The 25,346-nt window shown below is 35.8% G+C and overlaps 1 long non-coding RNA gene across 1 annotated transcript; it reads right to left on the reverse strand.

The window, feature by feature from the left end:
• Positions 1–1,899: 1,899 nt before the first annotated feature.
• On the reverse strand, positions 1,900–23,622 carry LOC133035134 (uncharacterized). The gene is made up of 3 exons (XR_009686410.1): positions 23,613–23,622; positions 2,348–2,485; positions 1,900–2,212 (listed from the first exon to the last, which is right to left on the reverse strand). It is a non-coding gene; the product is annotated as an uncharacterized LOC133035134 (long non-coding RNA).
• Positions 23,623–25,346: the final 1,724 nt, after the last annotated feature.

Below are 25,346 nucleotides of genomic sequence, written 5' to 3' on the forward strand. Positions count from 1 at the left end.
GCAAATATATAACATGACTCACTAAATATAATTTATGACCTAAAACCTAACTTTTGTAACCATTGTACTGAATATACTAAATATATAAATAACGTAACTATTGTACTGAATATACTACTTGTTACTTATGGCCAGCCTTTTAGAATGACGGGTTTTCGGGGACTTGCTTTTGCTAGTCCACATGTTGTCGGACTTGGCCTTCGCTGTGCTGAATCAGGGGTCTCGAGGAGACCTTGATGGACTACGTAATGGTAAAGTTGTAGATGTTGATGGAAGAACTTGGGTTTTTCTCAATCCAAATTGCTTCTTAACTCCCTCCATCAAAGCATGTTTAGCCTTGTTACTCTCGTGGGTGACAATTTTGCCAACACATTCCAGTCTGGCTTCAATAGGATCAAACTGCATTGTACATTAGGAAACCAATTTAGTAATACACATGACAACCAAATCCATAGAAACAAATCCATCAAAAAATAGATTGACACCTCAATTTCGTTATAAACGGTTAGTTAACTGGATGAAAACTTAAACTAAAGAAATCAACATTACATTACGTCTTCCATTATTTCATTTTCCTCGATTAGTGATTCCATGTACTTCATTACAAACATTTCACAATCGTGACCATTTTGTTGTTGTGGGTAGTCCTTGCTTGAAGAAAGAATTACAAATTCCTTGAAATTCAGGTCTCCTAGCTTGACAGGGGCAAACAATTGGTCAAAAGTCTGGAGCTGCAAAAAAATTAAAACAATCACAGTTGAGATTATTGCAATTACACTAATAAAACAACAAACCATGTACACACGTGCATACCATCTCTACGCAGGTGCTCAAACGTGACCTCTTATGCATTGTAGAAGACAACGAGTCCCTAATTTCCACTGTTGTATTCTCCATGCTCACATTCGCCGCAAACCAGTGCGGAGCACTCTCGGTATCCAGTAGGGGTACCACCATCTGCGACAAAGTAAAGCAAACAACGTCATCTGAAAATTGAACTACACACATTTGATTCAACACAAAAGTTTCAAGAAAATGCAAATTACAGTGTGACATAAACTCAAATCTGCATCGTAATAAAGAGTGGACCACTCTTGCTGCTTCTCCATCCTCTCCACAGTCATCGTTCTTCCAAGTAACTTGCTCTGCACAATAAGCACACATAATAGATTACATTTTAAATAAAAACATAGATTTCACAAAGTTTACAGCACAAATACAAAAGATTCATGTCCACTTTTAAATATCAAATTTCATACCGAAATTCTGGTGGGCATAAACCAAGTTCTCTTTGTTCCAATGCCGTTGCGCTTCTTCTCTCAAAAATTCATGATTTGAGCAAAGCAATCTATGACCTGACATTTACACAAACAATATCCGTTATGTTGTCATTCATACAATTTCTAAATGGCATTAACTAAAATAATGAACTACAAATTTCAAAGAAACCAAATGGGAACTTCTACTACACTATTTGATATATCGGTCTCCGGTTTCATGCATTTGAAATACCTCCGCTCGACCTCAACTTTCCCAAAATGGGCTAACACTTCACTGAAATACAAAACAAATAATCAACAACGAAACGAATGTACTAATATCTACTATGTACACAGTAATCATGAAACATGAGATTACCTCGGATCATTGGCGCTAGAGAAAATGTAACGGAAGAACTCGTACTGTTGATTTGAGTAACCCCTCTTCACAGTGAACGGACCAATCACCTTCCCTCCAGATTCTTTGAATCTTTCGAACGCAGCATCATCAAAATCATCCTTCATGGTCTGCTCAACTTCCTGTTTTAAAATAGCGGGGAGATCTTCTCCCGAAAATTTCATAACCTCAAACGACTCATCAGAAACAACCACCTCAGTTGGAACAACGACCTTCTCTTCTGATAGATTAAGTGAAGGGACACTCTCTACATCATCAACATCCTCTTCCAATTTATCCTTCGTCCCTTCACCATCCTTTTCCTCGACACCCACGCCATCCTTCTTCTCGGTCTCCCCGTTGAACGAAAGCGAGCGCTGAACTTTGCTCGTCTCAGGTATCTCCAACACTTCATTCATAGTCCCCTTCCCAAGGTAAGTCGAGAGTACCTTCAGTAACAGCTCTTTTGCGCTGTTCACCTTCAAATCAAGCCGGAAGACCTCATCTTTCAACTCACACACAACTTTGAATATTGCGTCATTTGTGGGTTGCCCAACTGTAGCAGATTCAAAACTTGGTAGTAACACATATGTGTTAGTCAATTTCACCTGCTTAGTACACCAAAAAAACTAGTTAGCATTTCTCCCAAATAAAATTCTAACGCATCAGAAAATTGAAGTACTAAATGTACCTTTCCACTTGTGTGACCACCGTGGTCTCGAATCCACTTGTACACTGACTTGCACTGTTTTGTGGTCCAAAAGTCAATTGGAGCCACAGTGCGGTCCACGTGACTAGCAGTCCAGTCAACGTGCGTCAAATATACAAGCTGCCACCAAACAAAAGTGCATACATATATTACCACAGCAGTACACGAGAGAATAAAATTACTACCATCACAATAATTCGAAAACTTACCTGTAAAAATATCGTGCAACCGAAGACATTTTTGGTGTTCTCCGTCTTGTACCGGTGTAGAGAGCTCATTAGATATCGAAACCCGGCAGTCGCCCAATTCTTCTTCTTAATTGACCTTGTGTCAACTAAAGAATGCATGTAGCTAGTGCTGACCTCGGTACCATTCTTCGGCAGTAACACAGTTCCAATACAGACAAGGAGAAACTTAATGAGAAACAGGTAGTCACTGTCGCTGGTTTCCTTGAGCTCATTCTCCAGCAAAGTTAGGGAATACCTATAGTCCTTGGCCTTAAAGAGGAGGTCAAACTCAACCAGGCCACGCTCACTTTCGGTTGCCACGGGTTCTCCGCCATCCCGGATTCCCATGACATCCTCAAACTGCTTGGAGGATAGTTGGATCGTTCTTCCAAATATCTCCAGCCGAGAAGTGGTTGGATCCACGTGATCGATCAGCCAACTAACTATCTTAGCGTCTATGTACGGGGCATCCTCCCTTAAAAATGTTGAGAAACTGGCATTTCTCACCATTTCTTTTTGAGCCTCGTTGAGCAGTGGGACTATTCTCCCCAAACGCCCGAAGGAGCAACGACCAGAAACTTGAACGTCCCCCACACCTTCGTTGTTGTCAATCCCTGGCTCAGCAGATAATGTCTCCTTCACCTTCTTCCCTTTCCCTCTACCAACAACCTTGGAGGGGGAAGCCTAGACTTCATATGAAGTCCAATGGTCAATCTCTTCCTCGCTAAGAAGCTTAAATTGCTCCTTAAAACTACGAAGCACTTGCAATATTAAGACTCTCGATTATTAAGTAATGTACGCTAAATAAAAGATAAAAAATAAAAGATCCATAACACAGTCCCAATCACTCACATCTGCTTTAGATTTTTCTTTGTGTGCATCAGCATAAGCATAGAAATTGGCTTGGCTGTATCAATTAAATAAAGGAATGGAATTACAAATATTATTTTCAAAACCAAAAAATATTACCACTAAAATAACTGCCACAAATAACTCACTAGTACTTCCTTAAGCTTCCTTCGGATCCTTCTTCTTTATCTCTGCTGCATCCTTTTTGTCTGCAGCAGCCCCCCTCTTCTGTTTATATACCATTTTATAAACCTATTACACAAGACAAAATAACTTAAATTAACAAACATTCAAAACACTAAAATGTTGGAAGACAAAGACTTTGAATAATTCATTTTGATCGTCTAACATTTCAGTGTATTCATGAAATCCCGACACTTAATTTCCTATATGTGTACAATAACAGGTAGGCATCTCTTCCTATATAACATAATTTTATTATATGTATTATATGGAAATTGTTAAGTACAATGTACCAATATGCCTAAATAATGGATTCTGTATCTTGCTAGTTTTGTTATAATTATAATTTCCCTAAAGAAAAATTGAAATAAGATTAAAATGCAATTAAAAGCAATGTCAATTTCCCAAAATCGAGTGGGCTGTACCAAACCAAGAACTCCAGTTACTGATTGGAACAAAAAAACCGCCAAGTACAGCAGTTCACAAACAATTAATAAAATAAACAAGTAATAATAACAATAAAAATCACCCATCTTGTTGCAAAATAGTCTCCCTTTGCTTCCAAGTTATCATATTTTCCTAAGATAATTTACTATTACAATACCATCACAGCAAAGTCAGTTATACAGTATTTACTTTTAACATACAATGATGCCAACATATGTAATATAAAATATAGAAAAAATTATATTAAGATTTTATTGTAGTATAAAGGTTCAAGGGTAAATAGGCATCTCAGTGTAGATGCAGAAGGAACATGAAAATATACACTGAAAAGAATAAATAATAACGATCTACCACTATTTTTAAACTTATTTTCTATCCCTTCCACATTTTTCCCCTATACCTAACATAGTCAAAATGTCCATAATTCTTCAAAGGAGAATGCAACTAATGTCTTACTTGCAAACTAGAGTACTTACTAATGTCTTATTACACTTCCTCAAGTACGAACATTAAGCTTTGATGGGGTTGCAAAATGGGACTTCTAAACCTTGTCCACTTGTATATTACTTTACAAAATAGCTTTCTTTTGATAATATTTTATAAGATGAATTCTATCCGGATGAGTGAAAAAATTTCGAAAGGGTTTTAATTTCATAAGGTCTAAAAAATGTACGAAAATTTTATTTTCTGCAGTACAAATATCTTTACAAAATTTAAAACATATATTTTTTTGAGTTATTCTTATCCGAATTTTTAATAGTACTCCTAATTTATCTGTGTTAAGTTTTTAATTCAATACACAACTTGTTTGGTTTGATAATATCTCATATTTCTATTAGGATATTTAAATTGTATGACATTATGCTCATTACCAATGAGTATAGTGCCTCTAAAATTGGTACCATACTTACAAATACTTGATGTTTTCATATTTTATCCCAAAAACAAGAAAGAAAGCCAAATCAGTTACATAATGATAAGATCACTAAAACACCATCCAACCGAATATTATAGAACTCGTGAATTATATTTTTCTCATGTTGCTCAAAAACATATGATACAGTTATATCTTTAGTCTTCACCGTACACATAACTGAAAAAGATAACATCTTTTTCTCTAATACCTATACATAAGGCCATAATAATAATAACAATACAACTATTTTTATTTTATTGGGTTCAAATTTTTAAATTGAAATGAGTTTTGTCATATTGCTCAAAAAATCTCCATTTATCCAATCCCCAAATATTCAAAATCCAAACAAGTCAACTAACACATTTCACAAATACCGAACTCAAAATACCTAAATCAAAATACCTAAATCAAAACCCCTAAATTACAGTACATTCCACACTAAATCAAAATACCGAATCATATATTCATAAAAATGTATCACCAAAAACTCAAAACAATTTACAGTAAATTCCACACTAACAACCAAGCACATGCACGGGGGGAGACAGAGAGAAAGAAATGCAAACTCCATTCAACACAAAACCCGAGAGAAAGAGATAGAGAGAGACAGAGAAAGAAATACCTCCACACAGAAATGCACAATTCCGTTCAACACCTCACCCTCCACCCCTGAGACAAAATGGAAGATATTAAGTACACGAAAATGCAAAAACACCACGTTCGCTTGAAAAATGTATTTTTTTTTTCTGTGAAAAGTATGTAAAGTAGAACGGACAAAGTGTAAAACCCACCGTCGACACCCCCCTGTAACAACTCCAACAATGGCAGACTTCGAGTAATGTACACCACAGTGAACAAAATGTACAGTATGGGTTTCACAACCTCAAATGAAAATGGAAAATGGAAAAACAAAATGGAAAATGAAAAAGAAAATGGAAATGAAAGAACTTTGCTTTTGCCCTAGCAGAGACGAAAATGGAAATGAAAGAACTTTGCAAAATAAAAAACAAAATATAAATAACAATGAAATGGTATAATGGAGAGGGACGACGGTTGATAGGTTGATAGGACTTGATTGATGGATGCTACGGTTCACTTTTCCATTTTTTAATAAATTTAAATTTCAAAAAAGTAACCGGTACCCATTTATTTAACCCTACATACCCCTACATCAACCCCTACATGAACCCCAGCCTTTGGATTAAAGTAACTGCCCATCCGACGGTTACTGTACATCACGGATTGCAATCCGTGTCCGTACATTAACGGGACAAAATCCGGTCCCATAAAATATATATATATTTTCGAAATTAATAAAATAATATTTAAAATTAAACCTACAATTTTGAAAAATTAGGTTTCAACTAACCTAAATATCATTTCAAAATTTGCTAACTACTTTTAAAAAATTTAATGTTATTTTATAAATTAAATATTCAATAAAAATAAAAAAGATAAATAAATATTTTTTTTCAGATTTTATGATTTAATTTAAATAAATAAAATAACAATATTTAAAAGTTAGCGAAATATCTTACTTCTATTTAAAATTACATGATTATAGTTATCTTATTTTAAATTTAAATAAGGTCAAATTATTTAAAAAAAATATTTAATTTAAAATTTAAAATCTGATCTTAAATTCAAAAATAAGATAAGATATAATCAAATTTAAAAATAAGATAGATAATTAAGCAAAAAAGATAGATATTTACTATTTTCAATTTCAAATTCAAATTACACTAATATCATGAATTAATTTAAAAAATTAATTAATTTAATTATGATATTTAGAATTGAATTAGGAATAGTAAATGTCTAAATACAAAACTACACAAAAAATCGGAAGTTAAATCCATGAAATAGCATGAAAAATCGAAGAAAAACAAAAAAATTGCGAGCTGTACGGACAGTATGCATTGCATACTGTCCGCGCGCGCGCATCAGCATGCATGACCGAGAAATCTCGGCGCAAGAGGCTGCTAGCAGCCTCTCCGCGTACGGAAGCCTCGATTTCATACAGGAAACCGTGTCTGAGCGCGTGTTGTCCGAAGGTTGCCCCTCGTCCGCGCGCGTGGGTTGGTGCACGATCCCTGATATTTTTTGAAACTTCAAAAAATCATAACTAATTCAAATTAAATCGAAATTGAGTTCTGTAAAAAAGTAAATTGCTTAATTTTTTCCATAATATCCAATAAAAATAATTCCAGAAACAGATATTCAATTATTTTTCACGAAAATTCACAAACATCAATCAATCATCAAACAACACTCAAAACAACATGATACCATCCAAAACACAAACAAATTGTTTTAAGTCCAAATTTCTTGCAAGCAAATCAATTACCATGGCTCTGATACCATTTGTTGGACATTATTTTACCAGGATCTTAGATCTACTCACAAGTATGTTGATTAACACCCTAAATATGAACTTCTAAACCGATTATGAAATAAACACATATAAAGCATTAGAAACCTTACATTGGGTGCAGCGGAATTAAATGTAATATCCTGGAAAATAAATAATATTTAAATAGATATATTTTATTAAATATGTAATTATTTTGGTAACGAAGTAAGATTTTGATCTTGCTTAGGGTAATTATTGAGAATTTACTCAATGAAATAAATAGCGTAATTTATTAATTACGGAGATTATATTGGGATATGTGAGTACCGCATATATCAATTTCGAAATAAAATATTTTTTTTGGGCCCGGTAATTGTGGAAATTTAGCGATGTGGTCAGAAATGTCATGACGTTAATGGAAGAATTATTTTGGGAATATTCCGGATTAGGTTAGAAATTTTAGAATGTCGGTTTAATGGAATTAGCAAAATTACAAAAATGCCCTAGGTTATTTTAAAGTTTATTTTTATTTCATTGGGGGTAAATTAGTCTTTTTCTTTTAGGTTTTAGTGTCCCTTTTATTTTTGGGCTGGTAAGAAAAGAAAAAAAAAAAGAAATGAAATGAAAATGAAATGAAATGAAATGCATGAAACCTTATTTAAAGGGAATAGCTTCCAAGGCAAGAAACTAAGTTTCTTCTTCTTCTCCCTTTCGTGTGAACCAAGACCAGCCAGCAAGAGGATTGAAAGCTCACCATTTCACTTGAATTGAAGCAGCTTGTAGAACCTAAGTCCAACCTAGAAACAATCAAGGTAAGTTCTCAACAATTTTTGGATTGAAAATCCTAGTTTTGAGTTAGTTTTGAAGTAGGGTTTTACTTCTTTGTTACTGTAGGACTTAAACTAGGTTTGGGGTGTGTTTAGAGTAGGTTTTTGAGCATGATGGGAATGGTTTTAAGTGGTCTCCATGGCTGCTTGAATTGGTTTTGGTTTGTTGAAACCAAAGTTGAGTTTTCTTCACTTTGAAGTGTGATTTTGAGCAAATGGATATATTTCAATGAATTGGTTGTTGGGTTATGTCATGTTTACTATATTATACTGTTTTGGAAGGTTTGAGCAGGTTTGGTGGAGGTTTGATTGGTTTTTAGGGTGAAAAACCAGAAATCACCATGGCTGCCAGGAAAAAAAGGCAGGCCGTTTTTCTGGGCGTCTGAAAAACGGCCGACCGTTTTTCCCAGGAAAGGGGGATTTTGGGTTTTTCTCCTCAAGTCCGATCTGTTTCGGGGTGTCTTTCGGAGTGGAATTCAGGGTGTTTTAGAGATGGTTAAGCTAGTTTGATCTGGGGGAAAGTAGGGTGTGTTCGGTTGTGAGAATAGTTGATTATCAGAAATTTGATTAAGGTTTTCATTTGAGTTTTAATTGTCATGACATAGGACCGGAATTGCTTAGCTTGTTTTCCACTCAGGTCGGCCCGTACTCTTGATTTCTGAACCAAGGTAAGAAAAGCGGTAAGCACCGTATGTGGTTAAAGATTAATGGTTGAATGGAAGTGGCCTTGATTATTATCAAGACTTTGATTAAATATTTAATAAGCCTAGGTTATGACCTAGGGTTGGAAACGGTTATTACCGTTACGAGTAATTACTCTTGAAACCGCGGTTAGGTTTCTTACTTATCGTCTGCTTTATCGGGCAACGATAGTGACATATTCAGCTCGTGGTTAACGAGTGGTAAAAAGGGGTACTTTATAAAGTACCAAGATTGTGTAATGTGAATGTGTAATGTGTAAAGGAATACTTTATGATATTGTATAATGAGTAAACATATTGGTATGAGATTAAATTGATAATTATTTTCAGTTAACATTTTGGTTACTTTTCTTGCTGAGTCTCTGTGACTCACGGATGCTTTATGGTGCAGGTAAAGGAAAGGCAAAAGTTGAGCAACCATGAGTTTGTGGTCGCAGCAGCAATGTACATACCGAGTACGGTGACACGGCCCGATAAACAGGATGCTCTATTTTGATTGTATTTTGGAAGTATAAAGTTTATGTTGTAAAATACTTTGAAACCAGTTTGTGAATATTTTGAAAACAGGGGAACCCCGTAGTCCATATTACTTATCTTTTGTTAAACAGTTTAAAAGTTGAATTTTAATTATCAAAATTTAATTACCCACACTTTTAGTATAATTACATATTATATAAATATCAGTATTTTATTAAATTGCACACACGTGGCGTCCCTGTTGGACAGGGCGTTACAACATGGTATCAGAGCGCCAAGGTTTTTAGATCCTGAAGACTGGTTTGATATGTACATTGGCTGCAAGGACCTGATCGACTCATGGTTTAGTAAGCTTTAAGTTAAAAGATAGTTTGTTAATTTTCTGATTACCTGATTATTTGAATTATGTTGATATCGTAATGGTGTGGGTAGAATTATAATATATGGAAATACTTATCAGTATTGCTATTACATGGAATGTGATCGCAGGTGTATAGTTATGCACCCGAGGCGGACTGGTAGGGGTACCCGTGAGCTAGCTGGGCTCGGGGCTGCCGGTGAGGGTGAGAACCCTCCACCACCACCTAACTGGGAAGAGTTATATGCTGCAATGCAAGAAAATATTCGACAGCAGGGTGAGCAAATCAGAGAATTAAGAGAGCAGCGAGCTCAGCCTGCTCTAAACCTTAATCCTGATCCTCCGGCACCTCTGGTAGTGCCACCGGATGCAGGGAATCGTTTGGAACCATTATATGAGCGGTTCAGGAAGCAGAACCCGCGAGTGTTTGAGGGTGGTGTTGATCCACTCAAGGCGGAGCAATGGATGAGTATGATAACATCCATTTTTGATTTTATGCGAGTTGAAGATAATGACTGGGTCAGGTGTGCTACTTATATGCTACGAGATGATGCCCGTATTTGGTGGGAGATGCTATCTCAGGGCCATGATCTGAATAACATGACCTGGGAAACTTTTCGGGCCTTATTTTATGAGAAGTATTATAATGAGTCTATTAAGGCAGCAAAGGCAGAAGAGTTTATACGGTTAACTCAGGGTAGTATGACTGTGACAGAGTATGCTACTAAGTTTGATCGACTGGCAAAGTTTGCCTCAGATGAGGTGGCTACTGAAGCTGCTAGAAAAGCAAAGTTTATTCGGGGGCTGGATGAACACATCGCCCGGGATGTGATTATTGCTTCTAAACAACCGGGGGTCGCCCGAACTTATGCTCAAATAGTTGAGTTGGCCTTAGTTTCTGAGGGTGCAGAAGCTCAGATACGAAAGAAAAATATTGCCAGAAGAGATTCATGGAAGCAAACAGCAGGTGCTGGTTCGGGTAGGGGTACTGATCCCGGTGACCGCAAGAAAAGACCTAGTGAATCATCAGCAGCAGGCCCAAACAAAAGATTCCAGGGTAACCAAGGTTTCCGTCGTGGTGGAAACGAAAACTGGCGGACTTTTCCTGAATGTTCGAGATGTAAAAGGCATCACCTGGGCGAGTGTCAGGCCAGGGCCTGTTTCCACTGTGGAATGGTGGGTCACATGAAGAGAAATTGTCCACAATTGCTACGACTAGAGCAAAAGAAGGATGATACACCCACTCCTGCCCGAGTGTTTGCCCTGACTCAAGCTGAGGCTGATGCTGGTCCTTCTACTGTGACAGGTCAGCTTTCTGTTGCTGGTACTTTATTGACTGTGTTAATTGATTCTGGTGCGACGCATTCTTATATTTCAAGTAGAATAATTGAGAAGCTGAATAAACCTAGTGATGTGCTTTCTAGAGGTTTTGGAACCTTGTTGCCTACTGGGGAGTTGGTTATCTCCAGCAGGTGGGTTCGATCCCTTCCAGTATTTGTGGAAGGAAGAGAGTTATCAGTTGATCTGATAGAATTGAACCTGGAGGATTTTGATGTTATTTTGGGAATGGATTGGCTTGCTAAATACAACGCCACCATTGATTGTAAGAGAAAAATGGTAACTTTTCAGCCTGAGGGTGAGGATCCTTTTGTATTTGTGGGTAAGATGCAGGGATCTCGGATTCCTTTAATTTCAACACTTAAGGCAAGGGATTTGTTGTGTGAGGGGTGCATTGGTTTCTTAGCAAGTGTTGTGGATATTACTAGGGAACCACTGGCGGGACCAGAGCATGTCCCAGTGGTTCGAGAATTTCTGGATGTGTTCCCAGAAGAGTTACCAGGGTTGCCACCAAAACGTGAAATTGATTTTGAGATTAATTTAATACCAGGAGCTGAGCCTGTATCGAAAGCTCCCTACAGGATGGCACCTGCGGAGCTGAAAGAGTTAAAAGTTCAATTACAGGGGATGATGGATTTAAAATTTACTAGACCTAGCACTTCACCTTGGGGTGCACCAGTTTTGTTCGTGAAAAAGAAAGATGGAACTTTACGAATGTGCATAGATTATCGGGAGTTAAACAAGTTGACAGTGAAGAATAAGTATCCTTTGCCAAGAATAGATGATTTATTTGATCAGCTGCAGGGAAAGACTGTCTTTTCTAAGATTGATCTTCGGTCTGGTTATCACCAGCTGAGGATTCGGGAGGAGGATATTCCCAAGACAGCTTTCCGGACCCGGTATGGCCATTACGAATTCCTGGTAATGTCCTTCGGATTAACAAATGCCCCAGCAGCATTTATGGACCTGATGAGCCGAGTGTTCAAAGACTTTCTGGATGATTTTGTTATTGTCTTTATTGATGACATTCTAATTTATTCAGACTCAGAAGAGACTCACGAAAGACATCTTCGAATGGTATTACAACGTCTCAGGGAACATAAGTTGTATGCCAAGTTTAAGAAATGTGAATTTTGGTTACCTCAGGTGAGTTTCTTGGGCCATGTGGTGAGTAAAGATGGTATTTTAGTGGACCCAGTAAAGATCGAAGCAGTACGTGACTGGCCTCGACCTAAGTCAGCAACCGAAGTTAGAAGTTTCCTGGGGTTAGCAGGGTATTATCGAAGATTCGTTGAAGGCTTTGCAAAGATTTCTACGCCTTTAACTGAATTGACCCGAAAGAATTGTAAGTTTGTTTGGACTGACAAGTGTGAATGTAGTTTCCAGGAATTGAAGCAAAGGTTGATTACCGCTCCTGTGTTAACTTTACCAAAAAGTGATGAAAAGTTCGTGATTTATTGTGATGCATCCAAACAAGGGTTAGGTTGTGTTCTTATGCAGACAGGGAGAGTGATTGCTTATGCATCCAGGCAATTGAAGGAGTATGAACAACGATATCCTACCCATGATATTGAATTAGCAGCGGTTGTCTTTGCACTAAAAGTTTGGCGTCACTATCTGTATGGTGAGAAGTGTGAAATTTATACAGATCACAAAAGCCTCAAGTACTTTTTCACTCAGAAGGATTTAAATATGAGGCAACGACGATGGTTAGAACTGGTCAAAGATTATGACTGCGAGATTCTCTACCACCCTGGTAAAGCAAATGTGGTAGCGGATGCTCTAAGTCGGAAAGGACCAGGGCAAGTTTGTGAACTAAAGGAAATCTCAGCAAAGTTGGCTGAGGATATGACGAGAGCGGGAATTGAATTTGTAATTGGAAAACTTGCTAATATCACCATACAGTCTGATTTATTGGAAAGGATTAGAGTAGCTCAACAAGGAGATCTTGAGTTACGGGGGCATAATGAGAAGTTAGAGGCCGGATTGGCAAAAGATTTTTCATGTTTATCTGATGGGTTGTTACGATACAAGAACAGAATCTGTGTGCCGGTTGATAAAGAAATCAGACAGGAGATTCTTGATGAATCTCATACTACACCGTACTCCTTACACCCAGGAACAACCAAGATGTATCATGATGTGAAAGCTTTATACTGGTGGTCGGGTATGAAGAGGGATATTGTTGAATATGTGTCAAAATGCTTAACCTGTCAACAAATTAAAGCAGAACACCAAAGGCCGGCAGGTTTGCTTCAACCTCTAAAGATTCCTGAATGGAAATGGGAAGACATCACCATGGATTTTGTGGTGGGTTTACCCAGAACAGTAGGGTATTATGATTCTATTTGGGTAATAGTGGATCGATATACGAAGTCCGCTCACTTTCTCCCGGTGAGGACAACGTATACAGTGGATCAATATGCTGATTTGTATATCAAGGAGATAGTTCGACTTCATGGTGCCCCAAAGTCGATAGTTTCAGATCGAGATCCAAAATTTACATCCAAATTTTGGGAAAGTTTACAGCAAGCAATGGGTACTAAGTTGAAATTCAGTACAGCTTTTCATCCTCAAACCGATGGTCAATCTGAAAGGACTATCCAGATACTTGAGGATATGTTGAGGGCATGTGTAATGGATTTTGAAGGTTCTTGGAACAAGTACCTACCTCTGATTGAGTTTTCTTATAACAATAGTTATCAGAGTACCATTGGCATGGCTCCGTATGAGATGCTTTATGGAAGGAAATGTCGATCACCTATTCACTGGGATGAGGCTGGTGAACGTAGGTACCTTGGACCTGAAGCTGTCCAAAGAACGAGCGAGGCTATTGAAAAGATTCGAGCTCGTATGCTTGCTTCCCAAAGTAGACAGAAAAGCTACGCATATCCAAAGCGTAAAGATGTTGAATTCCAAGTTGGGGATTTTGTTTTTCTTCGGGTATCCCCAATGAAAGGAATTCGAAGGTTCGGGAAGAAAGGAAAGTTGAGTCCCAGATTTATTGGTCCATTTGAGATTCTTGAGAAAGTAGGTCAGGTAGCTTATCGGTTGGCTCTACCTCCTGCTTTATCTGGGGTTCATAACGTGTTTCATGTCTCGATTCTTCGAAAATATGTATCTGATACAACTCATATCTTAAGTTATGAAGACATTGAGCTTCAAACCGACCTGTCATATGAAGAACAACCAGTACAGATCTTAGATAGGAAAGAAAAGGTGCTGCGGAACAAGACTATTCCGCTAGTTAAAGTGATGTGGCGGAACAGCAAAGTTGAAGAAGCGACTTGGGAGTTAGAGTCGCAGATGCGGGAGTTGTATCCCGAGCTTTTCAGGTAAATTTTGAGGACAAAATTCCTATAAGGGGGGATAGTTGTAATATCCCGGAAAATAAATAATATTTAAATAGATATATTTTATTAAATATGTAATTATTTTGGTAACGAAGTAAGATTTTGATCTTGCTTAGGGTAATTATTGAGAATTTACTCAATGAAATAAATAGCGTAATTTATTAATTACGGAGATTATATTGGGATATGTGAGTACCGCAGATATCAATTTCGAAATAAAATATTTTTTTTGGGCTCGGTAATTGTGGAAATTTAGCGATGTGGTTAGAAATGTCATGACGTTAATGGAAGAATTATTTTGGGAATATTCCGGATTAGGTTAGAAATTTTAGAATGTCGGTTTAATGGAATTAGCAAAATTACAAAAATGCCCTAGGTTATTTTAAAGTTTATTTTTATTTCATTGGGGGTAAATTAGTCTTTTTCTTTTAGGTTTTAGTGTCCCTTTTATTTTTGGGCTGGTAAGAAAAGAAAAAAAAAATAAAATGAAATGAAATGAAAATGAAATGCATGAAACCTTATTTAAAGGGAATAGCTTCCAAGGCAAGAAACTAAGTTTCTTCTTCTTCTCCCTTTCGTGTGAACCAAGACCAGCCAGCAAGAGAATTGAAAGCTCACCATTTCACTTGAATTGAAGCAGCTTGTAGAACCTAAGTCCAACCTAGAAACAATCAAGGTAAGTTCTCAACAATTTTTGGATTGAAAATCCTAGTTTTGAGTTAGTTTTGAAGTAGGGTTTTACTTCTTTGTTACTGTAGGACTTAAACTAGGTTTGGGGTGTGTTTAGGGTAGGTTTTTGAGCATGATGGGAATGGTTTTAAGTGGTCTCCATGGCTGTTTGAATTGGTTTTGGTTTGTTGAAACCAAAGTTGAGTTTTCTTCACTTTGAAGTGTGATTTTGAGCAAATGGATATATTTCAATGAATTGGTTGTTGGGTTATGTCATGTTTACTATATTATACTGTTTTGGAAGGTTTGAGCAGGTTTGGTGGAGGTTTGATTGGTTTTTGGGGTGAAAAACCAGAAATCACCATGGCTGCCAGGAAAAAAAGGCAGGCCGTTTTTCTGGGTGTCTGAAAAACGGCCGACCGTTTTTCCCAGGAAAGGGGGATTTTGGGTTTTTCTCCTCAAGTCCGATCTGTTTCGGGGTGTCTTTCGGAGTGGAATTCAGGGTGTTTTAGAGATGGTTAAGCTAGTTTGATCTGGGGGAAAGTAGGGTGTGTTCGGTTGTGAGAATAGTTGATTATCAGAAATTTGATTAAGGTTTTCATTTGAGTTTTAATTGTCATGACATAGGACCGGAATTGCTTAGCTTGTTTTCCACTCAGGTCGGCCCGTACTCTTGATTTCTGAACCAAGGTAAGAAAAGCGGTAAGCACCGTATGTGGTTAAAGATTAATGGTTGAATGGAAGTGGCCTTGATTATTATCAAGACTTTGATTAAATATTTAATAAGCCTAGGTTATGACCTAGGGTTGGAAACGGTTATTACCGTTACGAGTAATTACTCTTGAAACCGCGGTTAGGTTTCTTACTTATCGTCTGCTTTAGGCAACGATAGTGACATATTCAGCTCGTGGTTAACGAGTGGTAAAAAGGGGTACTTTATAAAGTACCAAGATTGTGTAATGTGAATGTGTAATGTGTGAAGGAATACTTTATGATATTGTATAATGAGTAAACATATTGGTATGAGATTAAATTGATAATTATTTTCAGTTAACATTTTGGTTACTTTTCTTGCTGAGTCTCTGTGACTCACGGATGCTTTATGGTGTAGGTAAAGGAAAGGCAAAAGTTGAGCAACCATGAGTTTGTGGTCGCAGCAGCAATGTACATACCAGCTGCAGTGACACGGCCCAGTAAACAGGATGCTCTATTTTGATTGTATTTTGGAAGTATAAAGTTTATGTTGTAAAATACTTTGAAACCAGTTTGTGAATATTTTGAAAACAGGAGAACCCCGTAGTCCATATTACTTATCTTTTGTTAAACAGTTTAAAAGTTGAATTTTAATTATCAAAATTTAATTACCGACACTTTTAGTATAATTACATATTATATAAATATCAGTATTTTATTAAATTGCACACACGTGGCGTCCCTGTTGGACAGGGCGTTACATTAAATGTCTCCTTCCGTTCAGATCTCTAACCCTTGTATCCTTTCTATCGCAGAGTATTATCAAGATCTGAACCTGGATCTCTTTCTCTCCTTCCTTAGTGCTGAAACTCCTTCTTGTTGAATGTTTTTCTTCACGATCTTCCTCACTATGATTGAGGTATCACTTGCTGTGTGTAGGCACTACTCTAATCACTAAGTGGTTCGAAATTCAAGAGGGAAGAAGAGAGTTTAAAGTGGCGGCTAGGGTTTTAGAAAGAGAAGGCTCATGCACCCAACCTGAGCTTTACTTTAACCAATGCTCTGGAAAGAACATAGCATTTCTCCAAATGCAAGTAAACTCTGTTGTAGATTATCATATTAGTAAAACCCTATGTCTGATAAATCTAGGAATCTTTATTCACATAGTCATGTTTACTTTCCAATATGTTGACAACACAATGAATAGATTCAAGTATGTGAAAAGGGTTTCAGATGAATTTATAAATCAAATAGACAAGCAATTGATAAGGTGAACCAAAACATACACAAATGAATGAAAAATACTTCTGTTTCTTTATTGATGTTGAATAAAATGGATTACATTGAAATAGAGTTTTATATAGGGCATAAAACCCAATAATACGTATCTTGTTCATAGTGGTTTTGACAAGATCAATCTCTGCAAAGAGTAAATATTCCTATATCCTCTGAAAATAAGTTCATCTCATTCGCAGATGGATGTACATTCAGGGGTGGATATGAGTTTTTCGTTATATTCTTAAAACGATCACTCTAGACTTTACCTTATGCAAAGAAATTTGAAATGTTTGAAAATTTTCATGAATTTCTAGCAATGGTGAAAACCATTAAGGTAATTGGTTAAAGATCTTGCGAACTGATAGGGGTGGAGAAATAGTTAGTAGATATGCCGTTCAAAGATCATTAAGTTGATTTTGAATTATATCCAAACTTACCTCCCCAGAAATTCGAGTTACATATTATTGATTAGTTACTAATCGTTGCCTTAAGTCCTTCTATGGTAATACAATTTCAGAATGATGCAATGGTTGGGTACTTAGTGTAAACCATTACTAGATTCATGGATGACCTAATTGAAATCTTAAGAAAAGCTAGAACTGTTAACCATGGTTTGCATGTTTGTTAGCTATTCTAAGTGATTAGGGGTGGAACATCCCATAGTCGATAGATAAGAAAGTGTTTGTTTAAACAAATAGTAATCTTCTAAGAAAATGACTAAGTCTGAAAATAAAGTAACAAATAAAGGAGATATTTTTTTTGATTCCATAAGTGTTCTATCATCTTATTCGATACTAGATGATCCCACTGCCTCTGTTCTCTTGACACAACCGAAGAGGTTAATACCATTTAGTTTTCTTAGACATAATTCACGGTACCTTGTCGTAGTGGGAGGGTTTCTAGGAACTCACCTTCTTATGACTTGGAAGACACTAGTGATTAAAATCCATTGTAAGTTTAAACAAGTAATGGATTGTCAACATAAGAAACTAAGAAGAAAATCCAAGAGAACTATGGTTTGATCCATTCACATGGAATAACCTAAGGTTTTCTATTACAAGGACAAGAATGGAAATTTTCGTGTATAAGTCTATTCAATGGACTTAACAAGACTTCCTGTTCCTAGTATTATAGGTTTGAGTTTATCTAAACCTATGGCTTGTGGTATACCTGGCAATTACTTACTCTAATGCAAGTAACTTACTTTAGTAAGATGCTGAAGCATTTTCTTTTCTAATGGCAATCTATAGAAGCTTCTTGACTTCTAGGCATAGATTTTATTTATCTAAGGAAAAGTCTCAACTATTCCAGAAAAGATAAACCGTGAAAGAATTAACAGTGTGAGGTCTCAGATATGCTTTAGTATGCCTTAGACCAGACACCTGCTGTTGAGTGGGAGTAATGAGTAGGTATCAGATTAATCCAGAAGAGGAACATTGGAAGACAATCAAGTAAATCTTAAGATTAAGAAGAGGAACTATATGTTAGTCGATAAGGGTGTGTTTAAAACTCTTAGACTACACCACATCAGATTTCGAGACTTGCCTTTGTGCTAGAAAGTCTGCTGATAAGATGGTGATTACTCTGGGGGTGGAGTAGTGATTTTGGAGAAGTGTAAAAACCTATCTGAAGTCTCTAGGTCTACCAGAGAGAGACTGAATGTTAAAGTTGCAGGAAAGGTACTTATTCAGTCTAAGGAAAGTTCTATACATTTGTGGCACCGTTCCAACTTGTCTTAACTACTAGTGTTATTTCCTGATTAACCAAAAAGTAGTTGCCAAAAGTATAGAATCCAGTATCCCAAGAGAGTAGACATATAGAGAGGAATTTCACAATATCAAGGATTTTGTGATTAAGGAAGAGTAATGGTGGAGGAAAGGTTGTGTTTAATTCAACCTGTCAGATCCTATTACGAGGAGTATACTACTACTACACTTGATTTGTATATCAAGGTGTTGAGATTATTTGAAATGCAGATTTTGTTTTATATTAGTGCTAGTGGGAGTTTGTTGGGTTTTATGTCCTAAATAAAACTCATTTCAATATAATCAGTTTTACTTATTAATAAAGATCAGAAATAACATTTTAATGATGCATGGTTCACATGATTTATTTCATGATTATATATATAATGTATAAATTCTATTTAAGTCCAGAAAATATGAATTTGTTAATGATTATAGTGTTGTCAGCACAGTAGAATATAATCTTAATTATATGTTCGAAATTTTATTCCCTAATTTGTCAGAACACTGGATTTAGACTGACATGGTATAATCAGCGATAGGTATTCTTACACCTTATATAAGTGCTATCTCCTTTCCAGGGCATTGGCAAAGTTTACCAGTATCGGATGTATGGAGTATACATCGGAAGGGACCGATATTAAAATTTACCGTAATATCTATTCAATTCAATATCACCCGTTGATCCTAGATCAAATGATCTTAATCCTGATATGTTTAGGTTCGATCTCAAGAGTATTATACATGTTCTTTGATTTTTTAGTTAAGCCTACTTTTGGGTCAGGGTGATACTTACATTTTGGGAACATGATAGTATAATTGAGTGGGAGCGCTAACATAAATATGGAGTCTATAACTTCTATAGGAATTTAAAAGTGAAACGATGATATACATCAAGCTTGGCTAAACAGAGATAAATGGTGAAGTTCTCATTTCACTTCGCTGAAATATCATTTATGCGGAGCTAAGTGTTTTAAGGATAAAATACATTGAACGTGTAACGGTAACTTAGTGCCTATTCAATGTAGATCATCTATTAGAGGGTCATTGATCAAATTAGGATTATAACAATGGATAACTAATGACGTATCTATATCCTGAAACATATAGAGCGTTCTATATGACTGAGAGTGCAATTCCAAGTTCTAAGTGTGGATTCAATAAGGAATTAATAAGTTAGGGAATTTACTTGGTAAATTCGGTTCGACTTATTGGAAGCTCGGTTATATAGGCCCATGGTCCCCATACTAGTTGAGACCATACTGCTTGTAAGACTCAGTTAATTGATTTTGATTAATCAATTATAATTCTAAAGTTAGACTATGTCTACTTTGTGAATTTTCACTAAGCAAAGGGCAAAATTGTAAAGAAAAGAGATTCTAGGTTTATTTATTAATTAAGAGACTTTATATGTCTAATTAATAAATATATTAAATGACAATATTCTTTAATAATTAATTTTTAGTTATTAAATAATTAGAATTGGAATTTAAATGGTTGAATTTAAAAATTGGCGTTTTTGAGAAAATGAGACGCATAAATGATAAAACAGCAAAATTGCATAAGTGAGGCCCATTATCCAAAGCCCATGGCCGGCCACTCTTATAGGCTTTTATCATTTATTTTTTCATTATTTCAATGCCAAATAATTCTAACTTAAACCAAGGTGGTTACCTATAAATAGATAGTGATGGCTCTCATTCACACTTAACTTTGTTAACTTTGTCAGATGAAATTTGAGCCACCTATTCTTTTCTCTATAGCCGAACCACTTTCCTTCTTCTTTTCTTCTTCAATTTCGAAATCCTTGAGTGATAGAGTAGTGCCCACACACATCAAGTGGTATCTCAATCATAGTGTGTAAGACTGTAGGAGATTCCAAATAACAAGAAAGAGAATCAGCATCAAAGGAAGGAGAGAAAGAGATCCAGGTTCAGATCTTGGTGATGCTCTGCTACAGAAAGGAATCAAGGGCTAGAGATCTAAACGGAAGAAGTCATTATATTCCGCTGCACCCAATGTAAGGTTTTCTTAAACTCTTATGTGTTTATTTCATTATTTTAGAATTCATATTAGGATGTTAATGAAACATACATGGTAGTAAATCTAGATCCTGGTAAAATATTTCCAACAACTAGTACTATGAAAGAGACTAAAATTTAAATTTATTCCACTCAATATGAGAAGTTTAAGATGAAAGCGGATGAAACCATTGCTAACATGTATACTCGCTTCACTACAATTACTAATGGTTTGAATTCTCTTGGGAAGGTACTTACTCAAAAGGATATGGTGACCAAGATTTTGAGAAGTCTTACCAAGGCTTATTAAGGAAAGGTGGTTTCCATTCAAGAAGCCAAGGATCTCTCAACACTTCCCTTGGAAGAATTAATTGGCTCACTTATGAACCATGAAATTTTCATGAGAGCTCAAGAAGAAGAGGAAGTTCAGAAGAAAAAGAAGACTATTGCATTCAAGCCTTCCTCCTCCCATGCCATTAGTGAAGAATATGAGGATAGCTTATGTAGTGACATAGAGGACTGGGAACTCTTTTCCAAGAAATACAAAAAGTTCATGAAATTCAAAAAGAACTTTGGGAAGAAGCCACAAAGAGGTAGTGACTCAAAAGAAAGAAAGAACAAAGATGATCCACTAATTTTCTTTGAATGCAAGAAGCCCAGACATATGAAAATGGATTGTCCAATGAGGAATAAGAATAAATACAAAGGAAGGGCAATGTTGGTGGATTGGCTCAATAGTGATGAAGAGGACTCTAAAAAAGAAGGAAAGAATAAAGTAGCAAACATGTGCACGATGGCACTTGATGATGGGGTAAGAATTTCTAGCCAAAATGATTATGATAGTGAAAATAATGATGATAACTTAGATATGTCATATGATGAGTTGTCTAATTCATTTAAGGAACTATTTGATGATTTTGGTAAATTGCTTGTTAAAAACCAAACCCTTAGAGAGAAGACCCACATGCTTCTAAAAGAAATTGAGATTTTGAAAATAAAAGAAAAAGAACTTTTAGCTAAATCTCAATGTGCTACATGTGCTTCATATAAGAAAGAAATTATTGATTTAAATCCCTATGTGAAAAGCCTAAAAAATGACATATATACTTTCACTAGAGGTAAAGAAAGTTATGATCTCATGGTAAGAAGCCAATCATGTGGTTTTTCAAAAAGTGGCATTGGTTATGATCCTAGTAGAAAATAAAAGTTCTTGAGAAACTTTTTTGTGAAATCATCTAGTCTACCTCACTTCACATGCACATATTGTAACCAAGATGGTCATACTATTTCCTATTGTCATGTGAAGAAATATGCATATCTAGGCAAGACTAAATGGGTACCAAAGGGTTCTAGAACTAACAAGAAAGGACCCAAAGTTATGTGGGTACCAAAAGCGAGAAAATGAACTTATTTTTGTAGGAATCAACAAGAAAGAGCCGAAGCTTATTGTTCTTGGATAGTGGATGTTCAAAGCATATGACAGGTGATCCATCAAGATTCTCAAACTTTAAAAGCAAGGAAAGTGGCTTTGTCACTTTTATAGACAATTCAAAAGGGAAAATCTTGGGCATTGGTGATATCAGTAACGTATACTCTCCATGTATCAAAAATGTGCTTCTTGTTGATAATCTTAAACATAACTTTCATAGTATTAGTCAATTATATGTTATAGGTTTTCGTGTTGTGTTTGAAATCTCAAAATTCTCCATTGAAAATGCTTCAACCAATGAAGTTATTTTCCTTGGAGAAAGGAAGGGTAATGTGTATGTTATTGATGGTGATTCATTTGATAGTAAAAATAAATGTTAAACCGTTATGAATGATAATTCCTTATTGTGGCATAGGAGATTAGGACATGCTAATATGGATTCTATCTCAAAATTAGTTAGAAAAGATCTTGTTATTAGTTTGCCATCTATACCTTTTGTCAAAGATAAACTTTGTGATGCATGCCAATTTGGAAGACAAATTAAAACATCTTTTTATTCCAAGAAAGAAATTTCAACTACTAGACCTTTGCAATTGCTTCATATTGATTTATTTGGTCCTTCTAGAATTGCTAGTCTTGGTGGTAAATACTATGCATTTTTAATTGTTGATGACTTTTCAAGATTTACATGGGTTATTTTGATTCTTAAAAGTGATGTTTTGGAAAAATTTGTCAATTTTTGTAAGACTGTGCAAAATGAAAAAGAATATTCTATTACCTCCATTAGGAGTGACCATGGTGGTGAGTTTGACAATGATGCCTTAGAGTTGTTTTGTGATGAACATGATTTTAACCATAACTTTTTGGCTCCTAGAACTCCACAACAAAATGGAGTTGTCGAAAGGAAGAATAGAACAATTCTAGAAATGGCTAGGTCAATGCTAAATGAAATCTCATTACCATAATATTTTTAGGCTGAGGCCGTTAATACTTATTGTTATATTTTGAATCGTGTTTTCATTAGGCCCAACATGAATAAAACCCCTTATGAGCTTTGGAAAGGGAGAAAACCCAACATTGGCTAGTTTAGAGTTTTTGGATCCAAATGCTATATTTTAAACACCAAGGACAACCTTGGAAAATTTGATGCGAAATCTGATGTTTGAATTTTTATTGGGTATTCAACACATAGTAAATCTTATAGAATATATAACAAAAGAACCGATGTTGTTGAAGAATCTATTCATGTTGCTTTTGATGAGACTAACCCGTCTACAAGCAAAATTTTAGATGATAATGTTGTAGGTTTGGGAGATGAGGTTCAAAAATTTGAAATTGGAGAGACTTCCAATGCTCCTTCACAAACTCCGAAAGAGGAACCACTTGTGAAAATGGTAAATGAAAGCCAAGGTATTAATTCTAACCTTCTACATGAGTGGAAATTCAAAAGTGCTCATCCTATAGAACAAATTCTTGGTGATCCTTCTTAAGGTGTCACTACTAGAAACTCCTTTAGAAATTTGTGCAGTTTCATCGCTTTTATTTCTCAAATTGAACCAAAGAATTTAAAGAGGCCGAAGTTGATGAATTTTGGCTTCTAGCTATGCAAGAAGAAATAAATCAATTTATAAGAAATAATGTTTGGGAGCTAGTTCCAAGACCGTCACATCAATCGATGATTGGAACAAAATAGGTCTATAGAAATAAGGTAGATGAGCATGGGGTCATTGTGCGTAACAAGGCTAGATTAGTGGCCCAAGGTTACAGTCAAGAAGAAAGAATTGATTATGAGGATTCCTTTGCCTCAGTAGCAAGACTTGAGTCCATTAGAACATTGTTAGATTTTTCATGCCACAAGAATTTTATCTTGTACCAAATGGATGTAAAAAGCGCATTCTTAAATGGGTACATTATGGAAGAGGTTTATGTCTCTCAACCACCCGATTTTCAAAATCATAAATACCCTAACCATGTTTATAAATTGAAAAAGGCTTTATATGGTTTAAAGCAAGCTCCTAGAGTTTGGTATGAAAGATTAAGTACTTTTCTTATCTCAAATGGTTTTTCAATTGGTAAAGCGGATAATACACTTTTTATAAAAAGAAAATTGAAAGACATTATTATAGTATAAATTTATGTTGATGATATTATCTTTGGTGCTACTAATGATGCTCTTTGTGAAGAATTTTCTAAATGTATGCATAGTGAGTTTGAGATGAACATGATGGGAGAACTCAACTTTTTCCTTGGACTTCAAATCATGCAACAAAATGATGGCATCTTCATAAGTCAAACCAAGTACATCAAATATCTTCTTCAAAAGTTTGACTTAGCAAATGCAAAGTCCATAAAAAAATATTTCCATGAGCAAACCTATAAAGATGCACAAAGACGAAAGTGGTAAGAATGTGGACATTACCAAGTTTCGAGGTATGATTGGCTCTTTATTATATTTAAGTGCTAGTAGACCTAATATTTTGTTTAGTGTTGGTCTTTGTGCTACATACCAATCTTGTCCCAAAGAATCCCACTTGAGTGCCGTTAAGAGAATATTTAGATACTTGATAGGCACAATGAATCTAGGACTTTGGTACCCTAAGAACTCAAACTTTGAAATAGTAAGCTACTCGGATGCCAACTTTGCCGGTTGTAAGACGGATAGAAAAAGTACTAGTGGAACATGTAACTTTCTAGAAAATTCTTTAGTGTCATGGTTTAGCAAGAAACAAAACTCGATAGCCCTATTCACAACCAAAGCCGAATATATAGCCCCGGGTAGTTGTTGTGCACAATACTTTGGATGAAACAAACTCTTAAGGATTTTGATGTTGTTTTTGAGTGTACACCCATAAAGTGTGAAAATACTAGTGCCATTAACCTCTCTAAGAATCCAATATTACATTCTAGAGCCAAACATATTGACATAAGGCACCACTTCCTTAGAGACCATATCCAAAGAGGTGGTATTATGCTAGACTTTGTGAGCACCGAATTGCAATTAGCGAATATATTCACCAAGCCTCTTAATGATGAAAGATTTAGTTTAATTAGAAGAGAGCTAGGCATGACCAACTTGAATGAAATATAAGGTTTGCTAGCTATGAAAATTTCATATCT

The sequence above is a fragment of the Cannabis sativa genome, chromosome 2 (genome assembly GCF_029168945.1).
Source record: "Cannabis sativa cultivar Pink pepper isolate KNU-18-1 chromosome 2, ASM2916894v1, whole genome shotgun sequence".
Taxonomy (NCBI): domain Eukaryota; kingdom Viridiplantae; phylum Streptophyta; class Magnoliopsida; order Rosales; family Cannabaceae; genus Cannabis; species Cannabis sativa.